The sequence below is a fragment of the Phaethon aethereus genome (genome assembly GCF_964289735.1).
Source record: "Phaethon aethereus genome assembly, chromosome: Z".
Classification (NCBI taxonomy): Eukaryota; Metazoa; Chordata; class Aves; order Phaethontiformes; family Phaethontidae; genus Phaethon; species Phaethon aethereus.
In genome coordinates this window covers 33,909,914-33,934,999 of record NC_138577.1, presented here as the reverse complement: position 1 = coordinate 33,934,999, position 25,086 = coordinate 33,909,914, and positions in this window count along the sequence as shown.

Here is a 25,086-nt window from a genome sequence, read left to right as displayed (position 1 = left end):
CCGAGTACAGGGGCACGATCACTTCCCTACTCCTACTGGCCACACTACTTCTGATACAGGCCAGGATGCTATTGGCCGCCTTGGCCACCTGGCCACACTGCTGGCTCATGTTCAGCTGGCTGTCAACCAGCACCCCCAGGTCCCTTTCCTGCTGGGCAGCTCTCTAGCCACTCCTCCCCAAGCCTGTAGCATTGCATGGGGTTGTTGTGACCTAAGTGCAGGACCCAGCACTTGGCCTTATTAAACCTCATACAGCTGACCTCAGCCCATCGATCCAGCCTGTCCAGATCCCCCTGCAGAGCCCTCCTACTCTCCAGCAGATCAACACTCCCACCCAGATTGGTGTCATCTGCAAACTTACTGAGGGAACACTCAATCCCCTCATGCAGATCATCAGTAAAGATATTGAACAAGACCGGCCTCAGAACTGAGCCCTGGGGAACACCACTTATGACCGGCCGCCAGCCGGATTTAACGCTGTTTACCACAACTCTCTGGGCTCGGCCATCTAGCCAGTTCTTTACCCAGCGAAGAGTAAACTCATCCAAGCCATGAGCCGCCAATTTCTCCAGGAGAATGCTGTGGGAGACACTGTCAAAGGCTTTACTAAAGTCCAGGTAGACAACGTCCAGAGTCTTTCCTTCATCCACTAGGCAGGTCACCTGGTCATAGAAGGAGATCAGGTTGGTCAAGCAGGACCTGCCTTTCATGAACCCATGCTGGCTGGGCCTGATCCCTTGGTTGTCCTGCACTGTGGGTGCCCTCAAGATGAACCTCTCCATGATCTTCCCTGGTTCGGAGGTCAGGCTGACAGGCCTGTAGTTCCCGGGATCCTCCTTCCAGCCTTTCTTGTAGATGGGTGTCACAAAATAACAAAAGATTTTACACTCTAAACGCTGTTTAGCATAAGAATAGCTTAAGAATGGCTATGTTACACTTCTCAGCCTGGAAGACCTGAGTGTATTTGTGTACATGCATATGATGGCTAATGAAGAGAGAATTAAGAAGAGTAAGGTCAGGATCAGGAACTGTCAACTGCATCGTAATACTGAAACTACCTAACACAACTCTAAAGAGATGTGTTTCAAACTGAATTTTCCCAGTTTTCTAGATGGAGTTCTGCCTAGCATTGTAATTCTTAGGCAGAAGTCCAAACATGCAGTTCAGTCAGTCCCACAACTCTTCTCTGAAGGTTTGGCTATAAAACCGGCTGTAATACAGCTTCAACCATTGTCATTATCTTTACTGACCTAGAGTACAGTGCATAACTCCTTGGATTTTTGAGACATATTTTTATTTATTTTATTGCTGACCCAGACTTTTAATAAGTTGTTATAAATGCCCATTTTCAATTTCTGCTAGTGCAATTTCTATGATTTCATATAGAGTCATGGTATCTTTAAGTTTTATAAATGCACAGATTTATGGAAATCTGGTCCATTGTAAGTGAAATGAAAATAATGTTTGCTCCTGCACTAGTTGCAGCCCATGGGAATTCAAACTTCAAGTTCATTGTGACTTGCCTGTAAAAGCCTATCTTGATGTTTTAAATAGGGAGGGTGGGATCAGGTTCCCCGAATTGTCTCAGTTAGCTTGCTGACTTAAACTGATAACAGTAACTAAATCTGATAACAGAAGGTTTATATATTCCTGGGCCAAATCCTGATGATTTTACTTGATTTATTTCTGTGGAAACCCTGCAGGAATTAATGTAAATTTGGTTACATGATGATTGGACTAGGTGGAGCAAGTGACTGAACCAACATCTTTCAAGAATTTAAAGGTTTTGATTGGTTGTTTTTGCATATGCAGAAGAAAAAGATTCTTTTTTTCTTTTCCTTCACATATTGCTTAATTTTTACTGTACTGTTTGCTGTTACTGAAAGTAAATGTCACATAAACACCTCTTGCCCCTCCAGTGACACAATAGCTGTTGTGTCACTATTTGTCATGAGTGAAACAAGCAAAAGCTCTTTGAATTGCTCAAGTTGCTTCTCATTTGGAAATATGTGAGGGCATACCACAGCAGAGTATGCGTCCTGTCTTCCTCCTCCTCATGCTAAGTTTGCTTTCAAGTGCCATGCAATATTCTTCAGAAAGATATTAGTGTACATTTAAAATAGTTCCATTAGTGTCAGAATTAACTACTATGCAATGCTCAGATTTCCACCATCAGATGTCTGTGCTCAAAATGGTGAAAAAAGCGATGATGCCATTACACTTTCCCATCTCATTCTCCTTTCCTTTCATCATCTCTTATTTTCAGTTCTTTTTTGGTCATTTGACTTTGTTAGGATTGCTCACATGGGTTCTAATGGGCTCCTTAACTTGCAGGTGGTGTGGGGGACTAGTTCAGGAGCTCATTTGGGGGAAATCTACTGTCACTGGAAGTTTGTAGAAAATCTCCTGATGTCTCCCCTGTACATTGAAGGTAATGAGAAACAAGGGGCCTTGCACCACTCAGATATCCTTAATTCTTATCACCAGTGAGCATGTGCTAAGCAAGCTGGAAACCATAATGTGTGTTTTTGGTGGGAGGAGTAGCATTTTATGTTTTCTTATTTGGCTTTACTCTGAACACTAAAAATATACATGAGAACTGGTACTAAACTAACGATATACAATAGTATCTTAAATGAGTTTCCCTTTATTCAAACCATTTGCCACCCCTGTGTCAGACAGACTCCCAGGGCAGTAGGGTGCCAAAATAAAACATGTCTAAACATCCAAATTGTTCCTGAAGCTCTGAGGAGTGTGGTGGGGCGGGGAGGAGGGGGCTGTCACTGACCATGGAAACAGTGACTGCCCAGGGAATACGCTTTAGCTGCACCTCCAGTGAGCAAAAGATGCTGTGGTTGCAGCTCTTGCATCCTCACTTAGGCTGAGCTGAGGCTTTCTTGATGGAGCCACATGTTCATTGAAGTTAATGGCATTAACTAAATGAGGTTAAATTTCTCCCTTTTTCATCTCTCATCACACCTGTGCAAGACCAGACACAGTTTTGTGCTCATTACTGAGAGCTTATTTTTTGGGAAATGACCAAGATACAGAGTAAAAAGAAACCTAAAAATGATACTTAGATTTTTTTTTAGACTTCTTTTTCCACAGATTTCTTCAGCTTCAATTTCAATTTAGATGCTAATCTCATTTTTGCTTTTGGGGGGAGTGTGAATTGAAACCTGCGTGATTTGAAGCGTAGCATAAAGGCGCACTTATATTAAGCTCCTATTATAGAGTGGATCATATCAACATAAACAGCAGCTATCAGGGTCTTAGGAAACATATCACATGACACAACTCTAAACAGGGGAAGAGCCTCATTTCTTTTCCTTGAACCCCAATAAACTGCCACTGCAAAACAGAAAAAGAAAAAGGGGAGGAAAAAGCGTAAAAGCGAAACAAAGAAACTGAAATGAATGGAGTAAATGAGTTACTGCTCTAAAATGGAAGACAAAAGACCAGACTCTGCCAGATATAAGATTGGGTAAAATCTTGGGTTTTAGATAGATCAAAGTAAATCTCAATTAATTCCAGTGTTTTCTGCAAGTTCTTTTAGGTTTTCACTAGTCTAAGTGACAGATGGAATTAGTCAGGTTTTACATCAGTTGCACTGAGAGCAAAATTTGTCTTGGTATTGCTGCAAGAGAGTGGACTGTCTTTCAGTGTGAAGAATCCTCCTATTAATATTACAGTTTTTTCCCTTTCTTTTTCCCTAGCTCCACCCATAACTGTTTTAAATTTCCTATATTCACACTCTTTCCTATTCTCCCTCAATTTATGTAAAAGACATTCTGAAACATGCTTCATTACCAGTTTCCACTCCTACAATTTAGATTTATTTTTACAACCCTCCTACTTTTGCAGTAATTCTTAACACTGATCCCACTATACCAGTATCTGCTGCCTTCTATCCCTTATGCACTCACGCTGTCTTCCCAAACACTGTTTGTTCTTTTACTTGATCAAATATGCTAACCCACTACAACCAACTGTAGTGCACATGAGTTCTTCCCTTATACTGCTTTTACTGACTTCTTAATGCAGTTATTATCTCAGTTTTCTCATTTTTTTCAATAGTCTTTCCACCATAAACAAACTTGTACTGTTTTTCCAAGAGCATCTTAAACTCACCACATTGTCTTTTTGGTCACATTTTCCCCAAGAGGTCACACTGCCAAGTGAAATACTATTTTCTGTCAGAAAGCTCTGCCTATCCAGCAGAGATGTCACCACACAAATGAAAAATTCTTTTTAGACTTTACTTCCTTTATCTTCCTATTAACTCTGTCTTACCTAACTACACAATGGTTTAGTCTTTTGGCAAAGACCACTAACAGATTGTCCATGAAAACCTAAATTATTTGTGAAGGGGTTTACACAAAGTATGCACAAACATTTTGAGCAGAGCAGAAGACAGCAGACGTTCTGAATTCAAGGAAAGTGCCCTTGCCTTTGCACCTCAGGTGCTGCTCCAGTCTATGAAGAGGCTGGGGCTCTAGGCATGAGGCTGATGCAAATGTTACAACCCTCTGCATCCCCTAAGAATGCCTGCTACTTCTAGTTGGAAATCATAGCTTTGCAGTTACAGAGTTGGACAAGGATTCAAAAGCAGGTTGCTCTTCATAGATCTTCAAATGATAATTGAATCATATTCCTTTTCTGTGCTTCAGTTTCTTGGACTGTAAAACAGACTTTGAATATTTCCATGGTTAATTTTCCATATTTATGGCATGAAAGACTTGTGTACATAGACTGTAGTTAAGGTTTAATCAGGCACATGCATTAGCACATAAGGGAAAAGCCTATTGTTCACATTGAGAAAAAATGTATTTTCTTATGCAGAGTGTATGTTGTTTTATTCAAGGCATAAATGCATACCATTTTAGTAACCACTCTGACATTTCTGTCTATATCCATAGCAATCACACTAACCAACAGAAAAGGAATTGCCAGTCTTCTTCTGTCCTCAGTTTAACTGATCATAAATCGTATATGCACCTAGCAGTCCATTGCATGTCCAAAGCTATGTGTAGACAGCTAAGTGAGGATGTGATGGTAGCATGTGTCAGCATTTGGGTGTAACAAGGGTGAAAATGAGATGGCATGTGCTTCAGCATGTGTTAACAGGCAGGGTTTGTACCCTGGTTCCATGAAGCCTGTAGCCTCTCAGGGAGCTCATGCTTGTATGCTTCCACCACTATTTGTAAACCAGAACGCTCTGCAGGGAGGCCTTCAGCAAAGGCAAGAACCTGCAGAAAGAGCTGAGTACAGACCTGAAGAGATAGGGCATGAAAATAGGAACACACAGGGGGTTTAGCACTTCTTTATGCAGTACAGTTAAAGTGAGGTTCGGAGAGAAGCTCCTGATTCACCAGGTTTTACCTTTTAGATAACTGTGGATATGTAACTGGGATTCCCTCTCCTTCCTTCATCCTGAGGTGTGTTTCCAGAGCATGAGGTGCTAACACAGTGTTGTGGCATGTTGCAAACTGACAAGATAACTGCACTGTAAGCGCAGCTGAGTCCCAGGAACTTCTTAGTTCAATTCAATGAATTCACACAACTCATTTGCCTGAGCCTTGTAATGAACATATAGACATAAACTATGCCACGTAAACTGTGAAGTCTTTTGAGCTAGCAATGACTGGATGACACATTTTTTCTCAGTAAACTTTGTGCTTTTTTACAAATTCTTTGTTAACTATTTTTCCTATGTGGTTTTTTTTCTCTATACTTTGATTTGTCTGAGAACAAATGGCAAAACAGACTCTTCCCATAGTGGTTTTGTCCTGAGTGACTCCATGGAACACTGGAAAGATAGTAAGTCCATTCATGTGATTTTTAAAACAACGTCTTCATCTGAAACAGATAACCCTATTTTGAAAAGTTGTCTATTCCAAATAAAAAAAACTCAAGGGAAAGTGCATCAACATGAATAAGAATATCTAAATAACTCCTGTAGAAGTCAAGACAGACATGCACATTTTCATGCAAGGAAAATCTTGCTGTATTTGACCACATTTTAAGAAGACATTCATGTAGTTGTTGCTAAATGCTCTGGAACTGTAGGAAGCTCTGTCCCCTGGGATTCGTGTTGGCCTGAAATTAATTTGTGTACAAAAAATATTTGCTGAGAAACAGGAAACCTCTGGGAGGTTTGATTTAGACAAATGTTCCAGAAATTAAGCATTTAATAACCATGTTCTTGGTAGAAAAGGCTGTGGAAGAAACTGCATGTAGCTTCTAAAAATCCCTCACATAGTTTTGGAAAACTCAAGCAGGGCAGAGAATTGAGAAGAGGCCACGCTAACAGCACTTTCCAGAAATACCTTGACTCCAGAGGATACTATCAACTAAAATGGCTTCAGGCAACTGTATGTGAGGGAGAAGTTTCATTGCATGATAAGACCCTCAATGCTGGACAGTCAATCAGCACAGCAGTAGCTTCTCAATTTTCCTTAAATTTTCCCTGCTACACAGGGATGTGCTACACACAGACCTACTAACATCTCCTACCTTTTACTTCCCATTAAAGAACCTACAACACCTACAAGTTCTCTTGCAATCAACTTCCCTGATGCCACTGTCAGAAAGGAGTCTTTTGCAAAAGGTTCTTGCTGCTTTACTCATTTTCTTCATCTCACTGTTCCATTTGTCATGTAGGAACAGAAAAGGCATTTGATTTTTTTCATATGTTTACTAGTGCTAATACTATTGAAACAATTAAAGCAAATTTTGGAGGACAACAGATCTTTCTAATCCTTTTAAAAAAAGAGAAAAAGTACAAATTATTATTTTCTATATGACATTATATGGATGATGTATATTAATCACCTCATTCCTACTTCAGTCAAAAACCTCATCTATGTTAGAAGAATCATCTGTAATTCAAACCAAGTACCAAGAACAAGTTTTGCTGCACAAATTTTAACAGCAAGCAAAAAGCAAGGTAACTTCTGTTCAGTATGACCACAAACATTTGCTGCGTGTTTTCAGCAGCAAGCAGAACAATAGACTTATGGCTTTGTTCTGGGCCCAGTTTTGATCTTGATCACATTAGGTTGTACTTTCTGTTGTTATTCAGGATGGTACTCACACATAATTAGCTGTCTCCTTTAACAATAAGATAGAAGTTGCAGGACTGTCTGATTGCTTCAATGACATTCCCGTTTGATGACCTGCACTTTGATGAAATTGAACCCCATTAAATCAAAGGTCTTTTTCCATGGTACCTTGTTACATACCCACTCCCTTCCCTGCAGGCACTTTCATTTGATAATACTTTTATTCCATTTTAATGCACTGTGAGTGCCAGAGTAGTCCTGCCACCTGACATTATTTTTTACAAAGTTCCATTTCATCATTTACAAATTCCTGACGTGTTAAAAACTGCAGTTGATTGAACATCCCAAAGGGAAGGAGGCACATAAAAGAGGGTGAGAAGATGAGATATGGAAATCCTGACACTCATGTTTATTTCACACATTAATTACTGGAAGTAATTTGATTTCCAAGGCTTTATGAGGTCAGCTGTATTTGCTGCAATTTATTTAGAACATAACTGCCAGATTTCAAACAAGCATCAGCCCTGTGTAACATATTACTTCCAGCCTCAATATTTTCTATTTCACATGATAAATATTTTTGTGCAAAGTCTTGCAGTTTATTTAAAATGATCCATTTACAGAGGCTATTCTTGTTTATTTTAACTGACACTATTGCCCAAATATATCTTAAGTGGTTGTCCAAATAATTAGGCTGAGAAGAGTTATCACTCAGTTCTTAAGTATGACACAGTAGTAAATTTGTTGAGGGTGGGAGGTACCTCAACAAATCATCTAGCCCAACCTTCCTCCTTAAGCAGGGTCAGCTGCAGTGGGTTGCTGAGGACTGTGTCCTGTTGTGTTTTCGCTACCTCCATGGATGGAGACTCCACGTTCTCTGAGCAACCCGTCCCCATATTTAACAATCCTTACAGTAAAAGAAAAACCAAACACCTTTTTCCTATGTTTAAATGAAATTTCTTGTATTTTACACTGTGCCCATTGCCTCTTGCCCTACTCCTGTTCCTTCGTCATCTCATCCTTTGCTGGGATCGCTACAGTCCTTTGATGTCTCTCTTGTACTGGGGAGCCCAGCATAGGACCCAGCACTGTAGATAAGTATGGGGGAAATATCACCTCCCTCAACATGATGGTAGTGCTCTGCCTCATGCAGCTTTCAATGCCCTTGGCCTTTTTTGCCACAAGATCACATTGCTCGTTCATGGCAAACTTTGTGTCCACCAGGACCAGGTCCTTTTCTGCCACACTGCTTTCCATCTGAGCCCCAACCTCTCCTGATGCATGGGATTAATCTTGCCCAAATACAGGACTTTGCACGTGCCTTTGTTGAACTCCATGAGGTTGCTTGCTAGCTTATTTCTACAGCTTGTTCAGGCCCCTCTGCGTGGCAACACACCCTTCTGGTCTATCAATCACTCCTCTCACACTTGTTGAAGGAGCATTCTGTCCCATCATCCAAGTCATTAATGGAGATCTTAAATATTATTGGCACCAGATTTGATCCCTGGGGTACATCACCAGTAACTGGCCTCTAGGTGAACTTTGTGTTCTGGTCACAACCATTTAAGTCTGGCCATTCAGCCAGTTTTCAGTCCACCTCACTGTCTGTATAGCTAGCCCACCTTTCATCAGTTTGTCAGTGAGAATGTTATGGGAGATAGAGTTGAAAGCCTTGCTAAAGATAAGATGAACAACATCCACTGAGCCCCTCATCCACCATTAACAGTCACCTGATCATAGAAGTCTATGAGGTTGGTCAGGCTTTTCCCCTTCATAAATCCTTGATGACTACACCACATGACCTTCTTGTCCTTCATGTGTTTGGAAATGTTTCTGAAGAGGATGTTCCTTAACCAGATGCTCCTTGCCCTGGGATTCTTGAAAGTCTCATCATACAGAGACGAAGGTGAAGGAAGCAAAGAGTACGTTGGCCTTTTTCATGTCCTTTGTAATCATATCTCCCACCCCATTTCAGCTGTTAGTCCCATATTTTCCCTCAACTTCCTTCTGCAGGTTATGTGTCTGTGGACGTCTTCTTTGTTTCCCCTCTTGTGTTTCACCAGATTTAACTCCAGAAAGGATTTGGCTTTTCTAACCCCATACCTGCATGCTCATACAGTGTCTTTATTCCTCCCAGATGACTTTTTCTGCTTCCACCTCTTGTACAGATCCTTTGTGTCTGAGTTCAGTTAGAAGCTCCTTGTTCATCCATGAAGGCCTCCTACCTGTCAAAATGGACCTTTCTTGAGCTTGGAGGAAGCAATCCTTGAAAATAAGCAGCTCCCCAGGACACCTCTTCTCTCCAAGACTGCAACCAATAGAACTCTTCCAAGCAGATTTCTGAAGAGTCTTAAGTGGACTTTCCAAAAGTCTGGGCTGCATTCCTGCTTTTTGCTCTGCTCCCTTGTTTCAGGATCCTTAACACCGTCTCATGGACACCAGAGCCTGCCCCTGACTTTTATATCACCGACCAATTCTCCCTTATTTGTGTGAGTTACAACAGAGCATCTCCCCTCATTGGCTCCTTGATAGCCTGTGTCAGGAAGGTGCCATCAATGCACTGCCCAAAACCGCTTGGATTTCCCATGTACTGCTGTAATCTCTTTCCAGCATATATTGGGGGGCTTCAAGTCTCTCATAAAGCACAGGGCCTATGAACATAAACATTCTTCCAGGCCTCATCTACTTCTTTCTAGTCAGGCAGTCTGTAGCAGACACCTACCACAATGTTGCCCATGTGGTCTGCCAACTAATCCTCATGCATCAGCTCTCACCAGCTCATTGTTCATCTGTAGGCATGTACCCCACTGCTGTCTTATGTAAAGGGTGATGCTCTCTTGCTGTCCCAGCCTGTCCTTCCTTAAGGCTGTATCCATCCACCACAGCACTCCAGTCATGTGAGCTATCCCACTGTCTCCATGATTCCAATGAGATGGTAACTCTGTGCTGCACACAGACCTCTAATTCCTCCAGTTCCTTCACATCAGAGAGGTGGCAAGTCATGCTGATACCCCAGAAATGTCATGGGAGCTTTCCCCATAGTTCTGTCTGGTAGGCACTTTCTTATTTATGTGGATATGTTTGGGTGGGGCTTCCTTCTGCCCTATTTTTTTGATTACAACATCCCTCCTGTTTACATCACCCCACACCCCAACCTTGTCCACCACTTCCTCACATTATCACTGTTGGTCGTCTTCCCCCATCATTCCTAATTCAAAGGCTTCCTCACCAGGTTGTCTAGCCAGCTGGCAAAGATGCTTTTTGTTCCGCTTGGTCAGATGGATCCCATCTCTTACAAGTAATCTTCAATCCTCAGGGAGGGTCACCTGACTGTAAAAAAAAAACCTTGTCAATGATGTTTGACAGTTGCACAACCAATTTTTGACCCATGAGTATAGTTGCTCTAAAAATGTATGCTAAAGACTAAAACTTTTGTCAAAGCTCTTTCTTCCCTATAAATGCAGGTCTCTGATGACAGCATGGCTGGCATTTGTTACTAGCTGTTATTTTCCATGAGTCACATGAGGAGACTGCTCCTGCTCCTAAATTCCCTGCATGTTGCACTATGTTGCATTTTATATTGCTTGCTTTCAGCTTCTAATCTGCGCATTGGGGAAAAAAGTGTCTCTTCTGACATGGGAAATCAACCTAGCAAAACTACTGATACCATCTCTTTACAATGTAATTGCCACTGAGAGAGTAGTTTAATTTCAAGACAAGTTAAAGAACACCAAGAATTCTCCAGGTTTAAGAAGCTGTGTATTTCAGAAGGGATACATATTCACACAGAACATACTGCACTGAGTACAGATATCACACTGGAAAGAAATACAGAGCTGAACTGGCAGGGAGAACCAATGAGTTCTAAATGCTTGCAATCACTTCTAGTGCCCTTCCCAAATATGTCCAGTCAGAAGACAAAATTGTATTATGCCTTTGAGGTATGATTCTAACCACACCATTCAGACTAAATTACGAAGACAATTTATTTTATTCTATTTAGTCCTATGTATACTTGTTATTACATTTAATAATTTAGGTCATGGCCTAGAATTTGAAAAAGAATGGAGAGAGACTGAGAAAGGAAGACATATAGTGAACACAAAATTCAGGTTTGCAAAGAAAATTTATTATTCCATTTAAAATTAATACTTTGTAAACCTTAGAAAAATAAATCTTTTTTTCCTGTCAGGGTCTAGAGTAACTAATTTCTGATGATTCTGCACAGCAGTGGGACCCCATAAACAAAAATTTTTATTCTGCACCAGGCCATCACTTCCAGTTGGAAGTTACCATCACACTCATTTCAAAGGAAAGATACTCCTTTTCCATTTCTCCCAATTTCAGCAAGCACTTTGACACCCCACAGAGGCCTTTTTACAGAGCAGTTGTAAAGGGCCTTACAAAAGCAGATCTAGAAGAGTGAAGAACATCTGCTGTCTCTCAGAAAAGACTTAGGATGGTGCAAGCTCATGTCTAAGGAAATACATGCAGAATTAAGTGTAGCACTTTGATGAAAGGTCTGCGCCCCTCATATACCATATGAGGCTCCAGAGGCAGCCGGACTATTCAGCACACACAGAAGCAATATAGATGAGCTGCAATATACCTGGCACGTCTCTACCACTTCCTGTCACCATACTATTCCTGTTGTCTCTCAGGCATGGAAACTAACTCTTAATGCCTAAACCCAGTACTGTCTTTGGCCTTGAATCCACATGCAAAAAGAAGTAGAGTAAGGTCAGATGGAATTGTTTTCTGAAGCCCTGGGGATCTGCTCATGTTCACAATTTCTAAGGAAGGAGGTGGGCAGCAGATTAAGCACATTGTCCCCGTGGCACTCTATCACAGAGCAAGGAGGCTTTTCATCTTAGCAGAGAAGCAGAAAGAAGGAGATAAAAAACTTGGGTTTGAATGGGAAGATGAGGGCAACGAAAGCAGATGCCAGAAAAGAGCCCAAAGGCAGAAGGTCTGCTAGTGACAGACGGTAGTGACCAAAACACTGCTGGAAGAAGAAACCGTATGCAATAATTATTTATATGAGGCTTAAGGGTTCTTATGTATCCTCCTAACAAACTGCTTATAACCAAGGTTCCTTTGGCTGTGGTTTTAATACTTGTCCATCTACACAGTTTCAGTATATGAAGGGTCTGGTAAATGGAAATCCTTCTTAGTTAAAGTCCTCAAACAGTACCTTATGTCCAGTTAGGCTTTAAGTCCACAAAGAATGGAGGCAAAATCATTGGTGTCATGATCATCTTTAGCAGTGGAATAGAAATGTTCTAAGTTCCAATCCTCTGGCAAGGGATCAGTTGGTTACTAGGTGGGTCAACATGAATGATGCTTCTTTTCCCTGGGCTGTGTAATTCGCACCCCTGCCATGGTAGAAAATTATGTTTTTCTTGGTCAATTCATAATATATTAAATGTCATTAAATGGAGTTTAACTCCACCCAGGATTTTCTTGTTCCATAGGTATCACACCTAGTGGGCTTGGGCTGCTGGAATAGGGCAGCATGGATTCTTTGAATCCTTCCTTCCAATTCGCACCCTGCAGTGGTAGAGCTGCCATGTAAAGACCTACTATAATTAATAGGTTAAATGATTTCAGTATGGTTGCACATGTCTGTTTCATTATTTTAACTCATTAAAATAGAATCAATTCAAAAAATGAACTTTCTTATGCAATAGCCATCCTTCTCTTGAGACCAAGCCTTTAAAGCTCCAGCATACCATGCCTAACATGCATACCAGTTTCTGTTTTAGTTTGATCCCAACTTCTTGATTTTCTATTCTCTCTTTCAATTATCTCCTTTCCTGTGAGGAATCTCAAACCAACATCACTAAGAAGAATAATAATATAATGATAAAGTTTGAGAAAATAACAGTGCTACCATAGGAAATAATGATATTTTTTCCTTAATTTATTTCTTCTCTTCCAATGTGCTTTGGAGATAGACTTACTTACAGGTCCCACTCCAGAAATGCTGTGTCTAAGTGGTGGACATGGCAACCATTTAAAGTATGCAAAACTCAACAGGAGGTCTCAGTGGGAATTCAGAACAGCTTTGCAATTCAAATGATAGGTATATTTCACATTGGCAGAATGTAATTTCACTGTGTGGAATTTGGCCAAGATACCAGGGTCATGCTCTTATTCTTACAAAAAGAGTCTTGGGATTTTTAATCATCTCAAGCAGTTGGGAACTTGGTTTTATTCCTGAATTAAATTTAAACACTTCCCTCAGGACTCTGAGACAATGCTGAAGCACCTGTTCAGTAAAGGTTCAGGTGAACAAGCATGTCATCTGAGTCTAACATTACCTTCACTTGCTGCATTTTCATGCATGATGCTGTTTCATATCCAAAGCATTACGAGGTGTGACCATGCTCTGTGTATGAGATCTGATGACAGCAGCCCAGTATACATGCAAGCAGAGGAAGTACATGCTGGTGATTATTTCTCTTCGTTCCACACCTAACTAAACCTTTCTTTCAGACTGAGAAAATGCTATAGGATGAACCTCAGAAAAGCTCTAGACTTCCAATTTGGTTAATCAGTACCAGCAAAAACAAAGTAACAGTGCAGTCAGGCACAGCAGAACCAAGAAAACACATGCAGTCTAATGTTGAGAAATAGCACAGCATATTTTAGGGCAAAGAATAAAAGAGAAAATATTTGTCAAATGGAGACGATCTTCAGCATATTGAATAAGAGCCCTTTTTGCAGTATTACGTGGAAAGGCCCCCAAGCCATCAGCACAATGTGCAGCTGTATGATGAAGGGAAACAGAAGGATGGGTTGTACTGCTGGAGGAATACATTATCAATCAAAGCAAGGGCAAATCCAGGACACCTTCTGGGGAAAGGCAAGTGCAGAGAAAACTCTCCTCCCTTAAGCTTCCCACCTTCTTCACTCATGAAATCCTTTATTTAAACCTTCATTTTTGGCTGATCCATTCTTTCTGGAAAGACTGGAAGTCAGCCCATAGCTAACACCTAGCTTCATTTCTGCTGCTAACCATAGATGGAAATTTGGACTTTGGATTGTCCACTGCTCAGCCTGCATGGTACTGGGGGAGGGGTGGAGAACATTTTAATCAGTTTTAAAAATGTGTTAAACTAAGCCAGTTTCAAAATCAGCATAGTTCCAAACCCTGAAGAAAAGCTTTGAGGAAGGGGATTGGGGAGGTGGAAAGAAAAGTGCTGGTACTTCTTAATGTAGCTATATAATTACATCAATGATTGAAGAGGCAGTCTGCCTTCATCAACAGTGCGGGGCAGGAATCATAGAATCACAGACTCCTTGGTTTGGAAGGTCATCTAGTGCAACCCCCCTGCAGTGAGCAGAAACACCTTCAACTCGATCAGGTTGCTCAGAGCCCCATCCAACCTGACCTCGAATGTTTGCAGGGATGGGGCATCTACGACCTCTATGGGCAACCAGTACCAGTGTTTCACCACCCTCATGGTGAAAAATTGCTTCCTGATAGTTAGTCTAAATCTACCCTCTTTTACTTTAAAACCATTACCCCTTGTCCTATCACAATGGGCCCTGCTAAAAAGTCTGTCTCCGTATTTCTTAGAAACCCCCTTTAAGTACTGAAAGGCCACAACAAGGTGTCTCTGGAGCCTTCTCTTCTCCAGGCTGAACAACCCCAACTCTCTCAGCCTGTCCTCAGAGGGGAGGTGTTCCATCCCTCTGATCATTTTTGGGGCCCTCCTCTGGACCTGCTCCAACAGGTGCAGAAGGCGAAGGCACAGCTGGAGGATACTCTTTGTTTGATTGCAACTTAGAATGGTTGAACAGATTTTCCTCAGGAGTCAGGAGGTAGCAACTTCACTGAGTAAAGATGGGCAGAAGTGAATGAATCAGGTTGGCTTTGTAAGAAAGTTTTTCTTGACCCTCACTAGTTCATGTTAGATTTGTTAAGATGGGCACTTATATATTCAGTTCCCTGACATCCCCTTAGCCTCACAAAAGCAAGGAGGGCAAGAAGATGTATTAGTGAAGTTTGACTCTAAAGACCAATGGGGAGTAAATATATATATGCTGATAAATGGACTCCATTAAGAAAGTCCCACATGGGAAGCAAAAGGGTTGAACTGAGGAAAAAGGAAGAGGAACAATGAGGAAAAGAATATGTTGTACAGCAAATTTAGATCCATGACCTAAGTCTTGGGCACCTAATACACTGCAGCCACTCAACATGCAATTTGCTGCAGGCTCAGAGAATACTCTGCAAAACATGGAGTTAATAGGAGTCCACTCTTTCACTAGATTAGCTTGTTCACAGTTTTGTCCAACATTTCCTTGAACATTTCCAATGACAGGGCATCCACAACTTCTCTGGGCATCCTGCTCCTGTTGTCTCACCACACTCATCATATAAAAACGTCTTCCTTATATCCGATATATATCTATCCTCTTTCAGTTTAAAACTGTTGCCCTTTGCCCTGTCACTACAGGCCCTGGTCCTTCTCCTCCTTTCTTATAAGCCCCCTTTAAGTACTGAAAGGCTGCAATAAGGTCTTCCCGGAGCTTTCCCTTCTCCAGGGTAAGCAACTCTGTAGCTCTCTCAGACTTTCTTCATAGGAGCAATGTTCCAGCCCTCTGATTATTTTCATGGCCCTCCTCTGGACCTGCTCTAACAGGTCCATGTTTTTCTTGTACGGGGAACCCTAGAGCTGGATGCAATACTCCAGGTGGGGTCTCGTGAGAGCAAAGTAGAGGGGAAGAATCATTTCCCTTAAACTGATGGCCACACTTGTTCTTATGCAGACCAGGATAAGATTGGCCTTCTGGGCTGCAACCACACAATGCCAATTCATATACAATTTTTTATCCACTACTATCACCAAGTCCTTCTCTACAGGGCTGTTCTCAATTCATTCATGCCCCAGTCTGCATTGATATTAGGGATTGCCCTGACCCAGATGCAGGACCTTGCACTTGGTCTTGTTGAACTTCATGGGGTTCACAAGGGCCCACTCCTCAAGCCTGTCAAGATCCCTCTGCATGGAACCCTTTCCCTTAAGCATATCAACAGCACCACTCAGCTTGTTGTCATCCACAAACTTGTTGAGGGTGGATTCAATCCCACTATCAATGTCATTAATGAAGATATTAAACAGTACTGGTCCCAGCATGGACCCTTGAGGGACACCACTCGTTACTGGTTTCCACTTGGACGTCGAGCCATTAACTAATTCTTTGGATGTGGTCATCCAGCCAATTCCTTATCCATCTAGGTAGTTCATCCATCAAACCATCTCTCTTCAATTAAGAGGCAAGAATGTTTTGGAGAACCATGTCAAAGACCTTACAGAAGTTGGTGTAGGTGACATCAGTTGCCCTTCCCTTGTCCACTGATGCAGTCAGTCCATCATTTGTGAAGGCCACTGAATTTGTCAGGCAAAATTTGCTCTTGGTGAAGCCACATTGGCTGTCTTTAATCATGTCCCTATCTGCCATATATTTCTACATAGCTTCCAGGAGGATTTGTTCTATGATCTTACCAGGTACCGAGATGAGGCTGAGTGGTCAGTAAATCACAGGGTCCTCCTTTTCATTTTTTTAAAAAATGGGTATGAAATGCCATTTCCTCCAGTCACTGAGGACTTCATCTGACTGCCATAATTTTTCAAATATGATGGAGAATGTCTTAGTGACTACGACTATTCCAAAAGATAAAATAAACCATCCAAACTACATATGAGACGCCTAGCAGTCCTAGAATTAAATTTGGACAAGCAGTTAATGAGATCCAACTAGTAATACTGACAATTTTCATATATTCTGTTGCTACCAACATCTTCTTGGAAGTCACATCAACCATTGAAGATGGAAAGATTAAGATTTCTTGCTTACTTAAATGGCTTTAGGTGAACAACTTCTGTTCCAGTCAGGGAAAATCCCAGCCTGCTTTTAGGTAGTCCTCCTGGATGATGTCCAGTCCAGATGGATGAATGGTTTCAGTCCTACTCTGGGCCCTGGAGTGCTTGCAGAAGGGATTCATGTTCAGGCAGGCTTCACGGGCCTGCAATGGACTGAGGTTTTGTTTCTGCCTCCCATGCTGCAGTAGACAGAGCCACTCCAGAGATTTCCTTGGACTATAGATGATCCTTCAGCAGGGATTTCTCTGACACCCAGAGAGCAGATGTGATGCCAGCTGGTGAATTCTCCTATCCCCACGGAGAGTGTGGGAGCTCTCATTTAGGATATCATCCTCTGCCTAGTTCCTCAACATTTTTTTAGGCAGGAGTGCCAATTGGTATGACCTTGTACAACATCTAGAATTGCAATGCAATGGGCAATGTGCAGAACTACTTGTTGAACTGTCTTCAAGTTGTAAACAGTTTCAGCAATTCTTCACTGCATTTCTCACTGGAACATAATGAATATCTTTCATTTGCTAATTTTGACCAGCTTTCTAAAAATCTCTCTAAATAGCTGTGTGACAGGTTGTACCACTGCTTAGCACTTCAGTACAAGTGGTCAGTCACTGTAACACTAACTATGAAAATTTCACATAGTATTAGTGAACAAAATATTGTGTACAATTCCACAGGAGTTACTCATTTGTTTTCCTGATTGACACCTTGAGAATTCTCTGTACCATGCATTTTCCATGTTATCTGACAGTTCTTGATAAAAATAGAGACTTCTCTGTTAAAAACAAAAAACACACTCCTTCTCCCCCAACACAAAGAGACATGGACACATGTACACACCACACACACACACATAGAAGGAAGAAAAAAAAGGAGGTGTTGCATTGCTTATTTTTCATTCATACAAATGATACTTCTGTGTTGTCAGATCCAATAATAGACTCTAAGCTGCTGTCCACTTCTCCATGATCTGTTCATGAATCAAAGGAAGGAAGTGGACAAGTACAAAAACACCCCAGTCCCTTGGCAGCTTTTGCTACTTGGCAGCTTTTTGGCAGAGAGAAACAATTTGCCCAGGAACGTATTAATGTCTCCTATCTCCCCCAACATCTTCACAGGATCTCTTCTATCCACAGTATCAAGCATGAATGCTTTGTCTTCATTCTCAGTGCTTCTCACAATACCGCCTTATTGAGATATGTAGATCAGATCATATCTCATCCAGGCTGGTCCATGACATATCCTTGCCTCACAGTTGTTACATTTTGAACTAAATATTTTCCTACTTTTTCCCCATGCTGCTCATGACATGGGGCCAAGGCTTCCCCATAAACATCCATAATGCTTCTTCCTTGTCATATTTAAACTATGTTCAGCAACATGTACTTGAAATTTGCTTTTCTTTTCCTGCCCATCAGAAATAAACCACAAAACACTTTGCACTGCAGATACGCTGCAACCATTGCCACTCATCCATATGGTGTCATTGCTTCCTTGTATTCTCTCATCTGCCTATATCCATTCAGAGTATTGTAAGTCCTTTGAGATGAGAAACAGAATTTTGGTTTTTGTTTGTACAATGTCTGAAACAATGAGATTTCAGTCTATGACAGTAGGGTAATACAAATAAGCAAATAAATAATGACAATTTAAGAGATGTGAAAATTCTTTTCTCAAGTTGGCATATCTTTGCTATAGGTAAGACTTGAGTAATGAGTGTCAAAATGAGAAAAATGTCATCAAAATAGTATTCCTTTGCCATAAAATGAAAGAGTATAATTTTTTTTTCTTTTACTGTTTTTTATGCTGAATACTGTATGTTTGGCTACTATTCCTTTCTGAGATGTTCCCTGTTGCCCCAGGAGGGTGAAGGTAGTGTGGAAAGAGGACTTGGAATAAACAGGGGGAACTGATCTTTTGCATTAAAAAGTCCTGTTTCAACACACTTTTCAGAACATAACTGAACTAGACTGAAAACACTATTTTTATATTTCACTTAATCATTTCCTTCAGAACATCAGAGATATACAAATAAATGCTGAACCTGGAAGTAGGAAAGAGCAATTTCTGCTACTGGGATTATAAGGTGCTTTAAGAATTAATTTCCTTTCACAAATTTCAAACCAGCAATTAACTAGCTATATATGGTAATTTCACTTTCTTAACCATTGTCAATATTTGGAAGTTTCTTTTATAGATTTGTGATTAACTTTTAATTATAAACTAATTACACTGTTCATAGTATTAGAGGATCTTGTGGGTTGACAGAGAATCTATAAATGATGCCCAGGAGACAGCAGCAGATTTAATACATTCCAGTCTTGTCATCTCCTTCTACTAACCAAGAAAGCCTCAGGACACCTAGTGCTCAGTCTTGGGAGCTATTCTTGCCTCCATTAAGAGACTGAGAAAGAATTTCAGCTGCGAGCAAATGACATAGGTGAACTTTTTACTTCCTTCAAGTTTAAGCAAGGAGTTAAGAAATAAAAAAATGGAACACAATGACAGACAGCAGTAGCACAAATGAATTGCTGCTTTATGTGGTAGGGAATGGATTCAGTGTGTCTGCCTGAAAAAAAGTCATCATTCCTCCCATCTATTTCCTAAGAAATAAAGTTGAAGGTTTGGAAGAACTGAGGATAGCATGTCTAGCAAAGGTGGCTTTCAATCATATTTTTTGTACTGTTTTCTACTTTCTTCCTTGTTACATCACTTATTTTTTCCACTGATATGTTCCCCTTTATTTTGTAAATATTTCCATCCACTGTTTCTCACTCTTCTTTTCCCTCAAAAATTTTTCTATCTCTAAAACTTATATTTTGCTTCATGTTTCAATTAGATTATCTATAAATACTATGGTATTTTACTGCTCTCATTGCATCAGAACAAAAAATCAATGTACTGCAGCAGTGTATGAATGGTTTTCCATTTTGGGCTGTGCAACTGATTTTGTTCATCCCCTATGTTTTCAAAATGTTGGTGTGATTACAGCCCTTCTCAGGATGAAACTAGGTAGTGGATGGTCAAAGGGCAGAGTCAGCAAGGACAATAAGAAAATCATCTTTAGGAGGGGAAGACCCAAAAGATATCCAATATGTTCCTAAAAAGCTCAGAGGAAACCTTGTAGTAACTAGGTGATAGGAATGGACTAGATATAATAACAGCTTTCATGGACCAGCATGCACACACACTGGGACACTGATAAAGAATATAAGGAAATTAAAGAACCGGAAGTTATGTCCAGAGTTCTGGGAAAAAAGGGGCTGTCAAATTGAAATGAACAAACACACACACATGAAGAGTTCTACTCTCCATAACCTGCTCTACAAATCACATGCTTCCTACAGCATGAAATTCACCAATGTGCAGTGACCAAATTAGACACAATGCACACGAAAGGCAACTTAGACGTAAAAATGGCAAGTTAAAGACACTTAAAATGTTTTTGATATAGTTGCTCTTCCTGGTCCAGAGATGGAACAGGGCCCCATCTCTGTGTATTTTGCTCACCGCAAGTTAGATCAGGGCTGTGCCTTGGATACAGATTAAAAGCAAAGGGTACACATATTGTGGGTGTTATGTTTTTAGCCTGCCATTTCATCTGTGAGATTTGAAAAAATCCTTCATGCTTAATGGGCTGGTCACATTGAGACTTTTACACTTGGCTCCTTGCTATGAGATAAAGAACAAATGCCTTGCTCTTACTTCATAGGGAAAAATGTGGTAAGTCTTGTCTTGGTTGAGACATCGCCAGATATCCTAACATTTGAGTAAGCAGAGACATATCTGAGTCACATTATTCTTTCTTCTGTGCTTTAATCACCAACAAAATAGTTCACTGCTCTGAGGTATATTATTTTGGCCTCTTTAAAAAAGGAAGCAGATGCTGCTTATCAGTTACATTTAATTTGGGTTAGTACTGGGGTTTTGGGTTTTTATTTTTGGGTTTAGAATGAACAGCTAAATATGTTTTAAGGAAAAGACAAAAAGTTTTAGTGTCAGAAGACTTGTTTAAGCATAGGCAAAAGATCTCAAATGTGCCTGAGAGAAAGAGTAGATTCTGAACACTTTCAGTTCAAATGCTTCAAATTCTTTCAGTGTATCTAATAGTCACATTTGCTAAGCTCTTGGGACTGCACAGTCCCAGAGGATTCTTGGACACCCCAGTCCAGCTGCTGTACAAATGCCTAATTGGGTATTTCATCTGGTGAGATCACAAGAAGGCAGACACCAAGACATGGGCACTATGAGCTTTTCATCCTCATGGCATCCAGGGCAAACTCAAACAAGAGACTCATCCTGTACACTGTGCCTGGCAGATTTCTCTGTTGTCAATGTATGTCCTATCAGTAGGTTTTCGGATTCCCTAGCTCCAGGTAAGTTGGCTGTTATCATTATCACAGTTGTCAGAAAGTAAAAGGACTATTGACCACTCAAGAGAAAACTCAAATGTAACCAGAGGGGTAGAAAGAGATGTATGAAGGGAAACAGAGAAAAAAAGATGGGTTTTTATCTGAGGAGGAAAAGAACACTATATATATTTACTATGGTGAATGGGAGTAATACAACTGGTTAGGCACAAGGAATAAATACATTTTTAAAAATAGTGGAAATAAAAAGTAATTCTGAAGAGGGCAATCCTTGATTTTTTACCTGTCTTCTTAATGGACTTCTGCTGTCTAAAGTGGAGCAATTTTTAAAAAGCTATTATAGATACAGATGTCACAGATGCTCCTCACAGAGGAATTTGGACTAGAGAATCTGCAATAAGAGATCTCAGTGGCATAAAATTTAAAATCTATTCTTTAAGCAGGATTGGAATAGCAAACCAGTTGTGATTTCTACTGTCCTACTCAAAGACACACACATGTGCATGATCTGTACAAAGCCCATTCACAACTGTTGATGTCATAAGTTCAGGTACAACCAGCACCAGGGACTTAGGGAAATCAGGCCCTAATCCCGGTCACCTGGTACTCCTGAGCCCAGGCTGGAAGACTAGCTTCCTCATGCATTGCTTCAGCCTTGTGGTCAGCCCTCTACATTGTGCACAGTACCAATGGATTTGTTACCCTGAGGCACCACTGTCCTCCTTACTTTCACAGAATCACAGAATGGGAGGGGTTGGAAGGGACCTCTAAAGATTATCTGGTCCAACCCCCCTGCCAAGGCAGGGTCACTGAGGGCAGGTAGCACAGGAACTCATCCAGTCAGGTTTTGAAGGTCTCCAGAGAAAGAGACTCCACAACGTCTCTCGGTGGCCTGTTCCAGTGCTCTGTCACCCTTACAGTAAAGAAGTTTTTCCTCATGTTGAGGTGGAACTTCCTGTGCTATCTTTCTAATTTAGATTAGAGTCACCAAAGGCCTCACTGGTCACATCATCCCAGGTCACTCTCTGACTTGCTGCGTTACTGAAGTGAATTAGTGGTTGTAGCTGTTCCAAGGATGTCACTTCTTACAAGTATGTAAAGCTGTTAATATTCAACTGTATTTTGCTTCTCCCTGTGTCATACCTAACCATTACAACATGGCAAGCGTAGTCCATGGCTTTTAGGTGACCCCATGACAATTCTCTGTACTTGCCTTTGTTTCCCCTGTGCATACCAAAATCATATAATGTTAGAGCTGGGCAGATGTCATCAAAGTCTCACTTATCTGAGCAGAGCTTTTTTGGATAGGCTTCCCAAATCCTACAGAGATACCTTCCCATATCCTAGGGAAATATGTACAGCCTGTCTGTTGTCACACCCATCTATAAATACCTCACATTGCTGGCTTCTCATCCTCTGAGATTATTTCACCATCCCAGTAGTCATGCAAATTACTCAGTATTTAGAGGGGTGATGAACTGGCAGTTGGCACTTGCCCATAGAGCACTGGCTCAGAGTCAGTTTGCCATAGCTGAGAGAGACAAGATGGGATCTGATTCAAACTACAGACACCTAGTCAAGATTGAGTGCTGCACCTGTGACACGAGATAATGTGTGAGGGTAAACCTGGAGAGTAATTAAACCATAAATCCATCTAAAAATTGTCTCTAGAGCTAGATAGACTGCCAGTTTGAACTAACAAAGTATTGGAGAGCACAAGCACCAGTTGGCCTACTGCATGTATGAAATGCAAGCACCAATTCAACACTCTCAATTCTTATTCTTTGAAAGTTTGAAAAATATCTATGCTGCTTCTCACAAAATGTTCAGTATACCCGCATTGATCATCCAAAGCAACAGACTTTCAGTCTTCACCAGCATTATGTTTGAAACATTGCTGGGTCCTAAGAAATCTGGCATTAAGGATTGTCCATTATTTGCATAATGTGTTCTTTCTCTCTAGACTGAGAAACAACAGCTTCAGAATTCCTGCTGATGTGCCTGTTCCCTGTGACCATGGAAGGCACTGAAATATTTGTGCTTACCTGATAACTTCCTTTCTTTGACAGTTCACTCTTGTAATCTGATCTGCTTAGGAAGTTTCATTGCAATATTTAAACATAGATCTTACTGACAACTACTTGAAGAGCTTTTATCCAAATGGATCATAATGTACTTGTCAATATACAACCACTAGGGAAGAAATTAAACTTTAGTTTTCGAATATTTGATTCTGGGATCTGCTCTTGCCAAGGATACATTCAAGTCTCAGATGCACAGGATAGCTCTGTTTTCTGATGTATTACACAGGGGAATAGACAGCCACAAGTGGCTAAAGTGGAAAAAAAAAAAAACAAACAAAAAAACCGAACAGCAGACAGAGATATATTTTTCATCTCTAATCACAAATGGATTCAAATTTGAACTGGAAGAAGTCTGAAGAGACTGCACTCTGATCAACAGCAACCACTTGCTTATAATGTGATATTGCATGTGTTGACATTAGAATTAGCAATAAAACATGAGCTGCAAATCAGTGGGACAAAAATTCCTGCATTAATGAAATATACAAGTGATATAAAGAAAAAAAAGAAAAATCTCATATTAAAGAAAAATACAAGAAGGACCTGGCTAAGAAAAATCCAGTTTAAGACACAGTGAAAGCTAGTCAAAGGAGATGCTTATGTTGAGGTGGGCAAATCTAGATATACTAAAAAAGCCAATGAGAGATACATTTTTAAGATTCCACAGCTGAAGATCATATCTCAAACAGAACATGTGATCCTAACACAGTACCTGTTTCTGACACTGGACAATATCATATGCTTAAAGAAAAATGGAAGAGCAAAGGCAACATATACTGACAAGTGCTTCAGTAACACTACTCGTCTTCCAGTAATCTGTAACACAGAGATCTTTTTGAAGCGGAAATGATGTCACCATACTTGACAGCCCTCTTCGGCTTTTTAATTTGGGAATTTGTCTAAACGTTTTTTGTACCTATACAGGCCCCAAGCAACCTAAATAGTCAGTGACAGTGAAGTCTACAGTCTAACAGCCTCCTTGCGGAAAGGGTGACCCTTTGGTGTGCTTCCAGCCTGCCACCTGAAAGTCTTGCTTGTTACCTGTTTCCTGTTCGGTTAAGTACAACAGGGTGGTAAGTCAGGAAGGGAAGTTGCCACATAATCGAGTGCCAAGGCACAGATTAAAGTGAACTCCGCAATCATATGCTTTGGATTTATGTGATTTATACATCTAAAACCCATGCTTTTGTCTTAACCCCTGTATTTGTTTGCACACTTTGAGAAAGCTTGAGAAGTGAAACTGAGAGATTTCACATGAAAGAGACAATTAGAAGGAAGTTTCAGAAACATTTGCTGGCTGAAGTATAGCGCTCTGCTTAAAACACTCAGATCAAGTTTCTATTGGCACAGGATTAGCAGGCTGAGAGACAGGCTGTTTGGGAAATGACTAAGCAACAATGGAAAACTAAACTGCAAAGTGTGATTAACCCTGAATGCCCTTACAATGATACAGAGAAATGCAAGACAGAACTCATTTATTGCAATGGAATTACAAATATAAATTACATAAAACCCAAGGAAAATTTCTATAGTGTGATAGGAATCCAAGGAATGCCTGTGGTTCCTAGCTTGTGTTATATTCCAGTGTTTATGGGAACAACTTTTGAAATTATTCTGCAGAAATTGTGTTACTGTGACAAGCGAGGAAACTCAGTACCTCAAAGTTCTGTTTGAT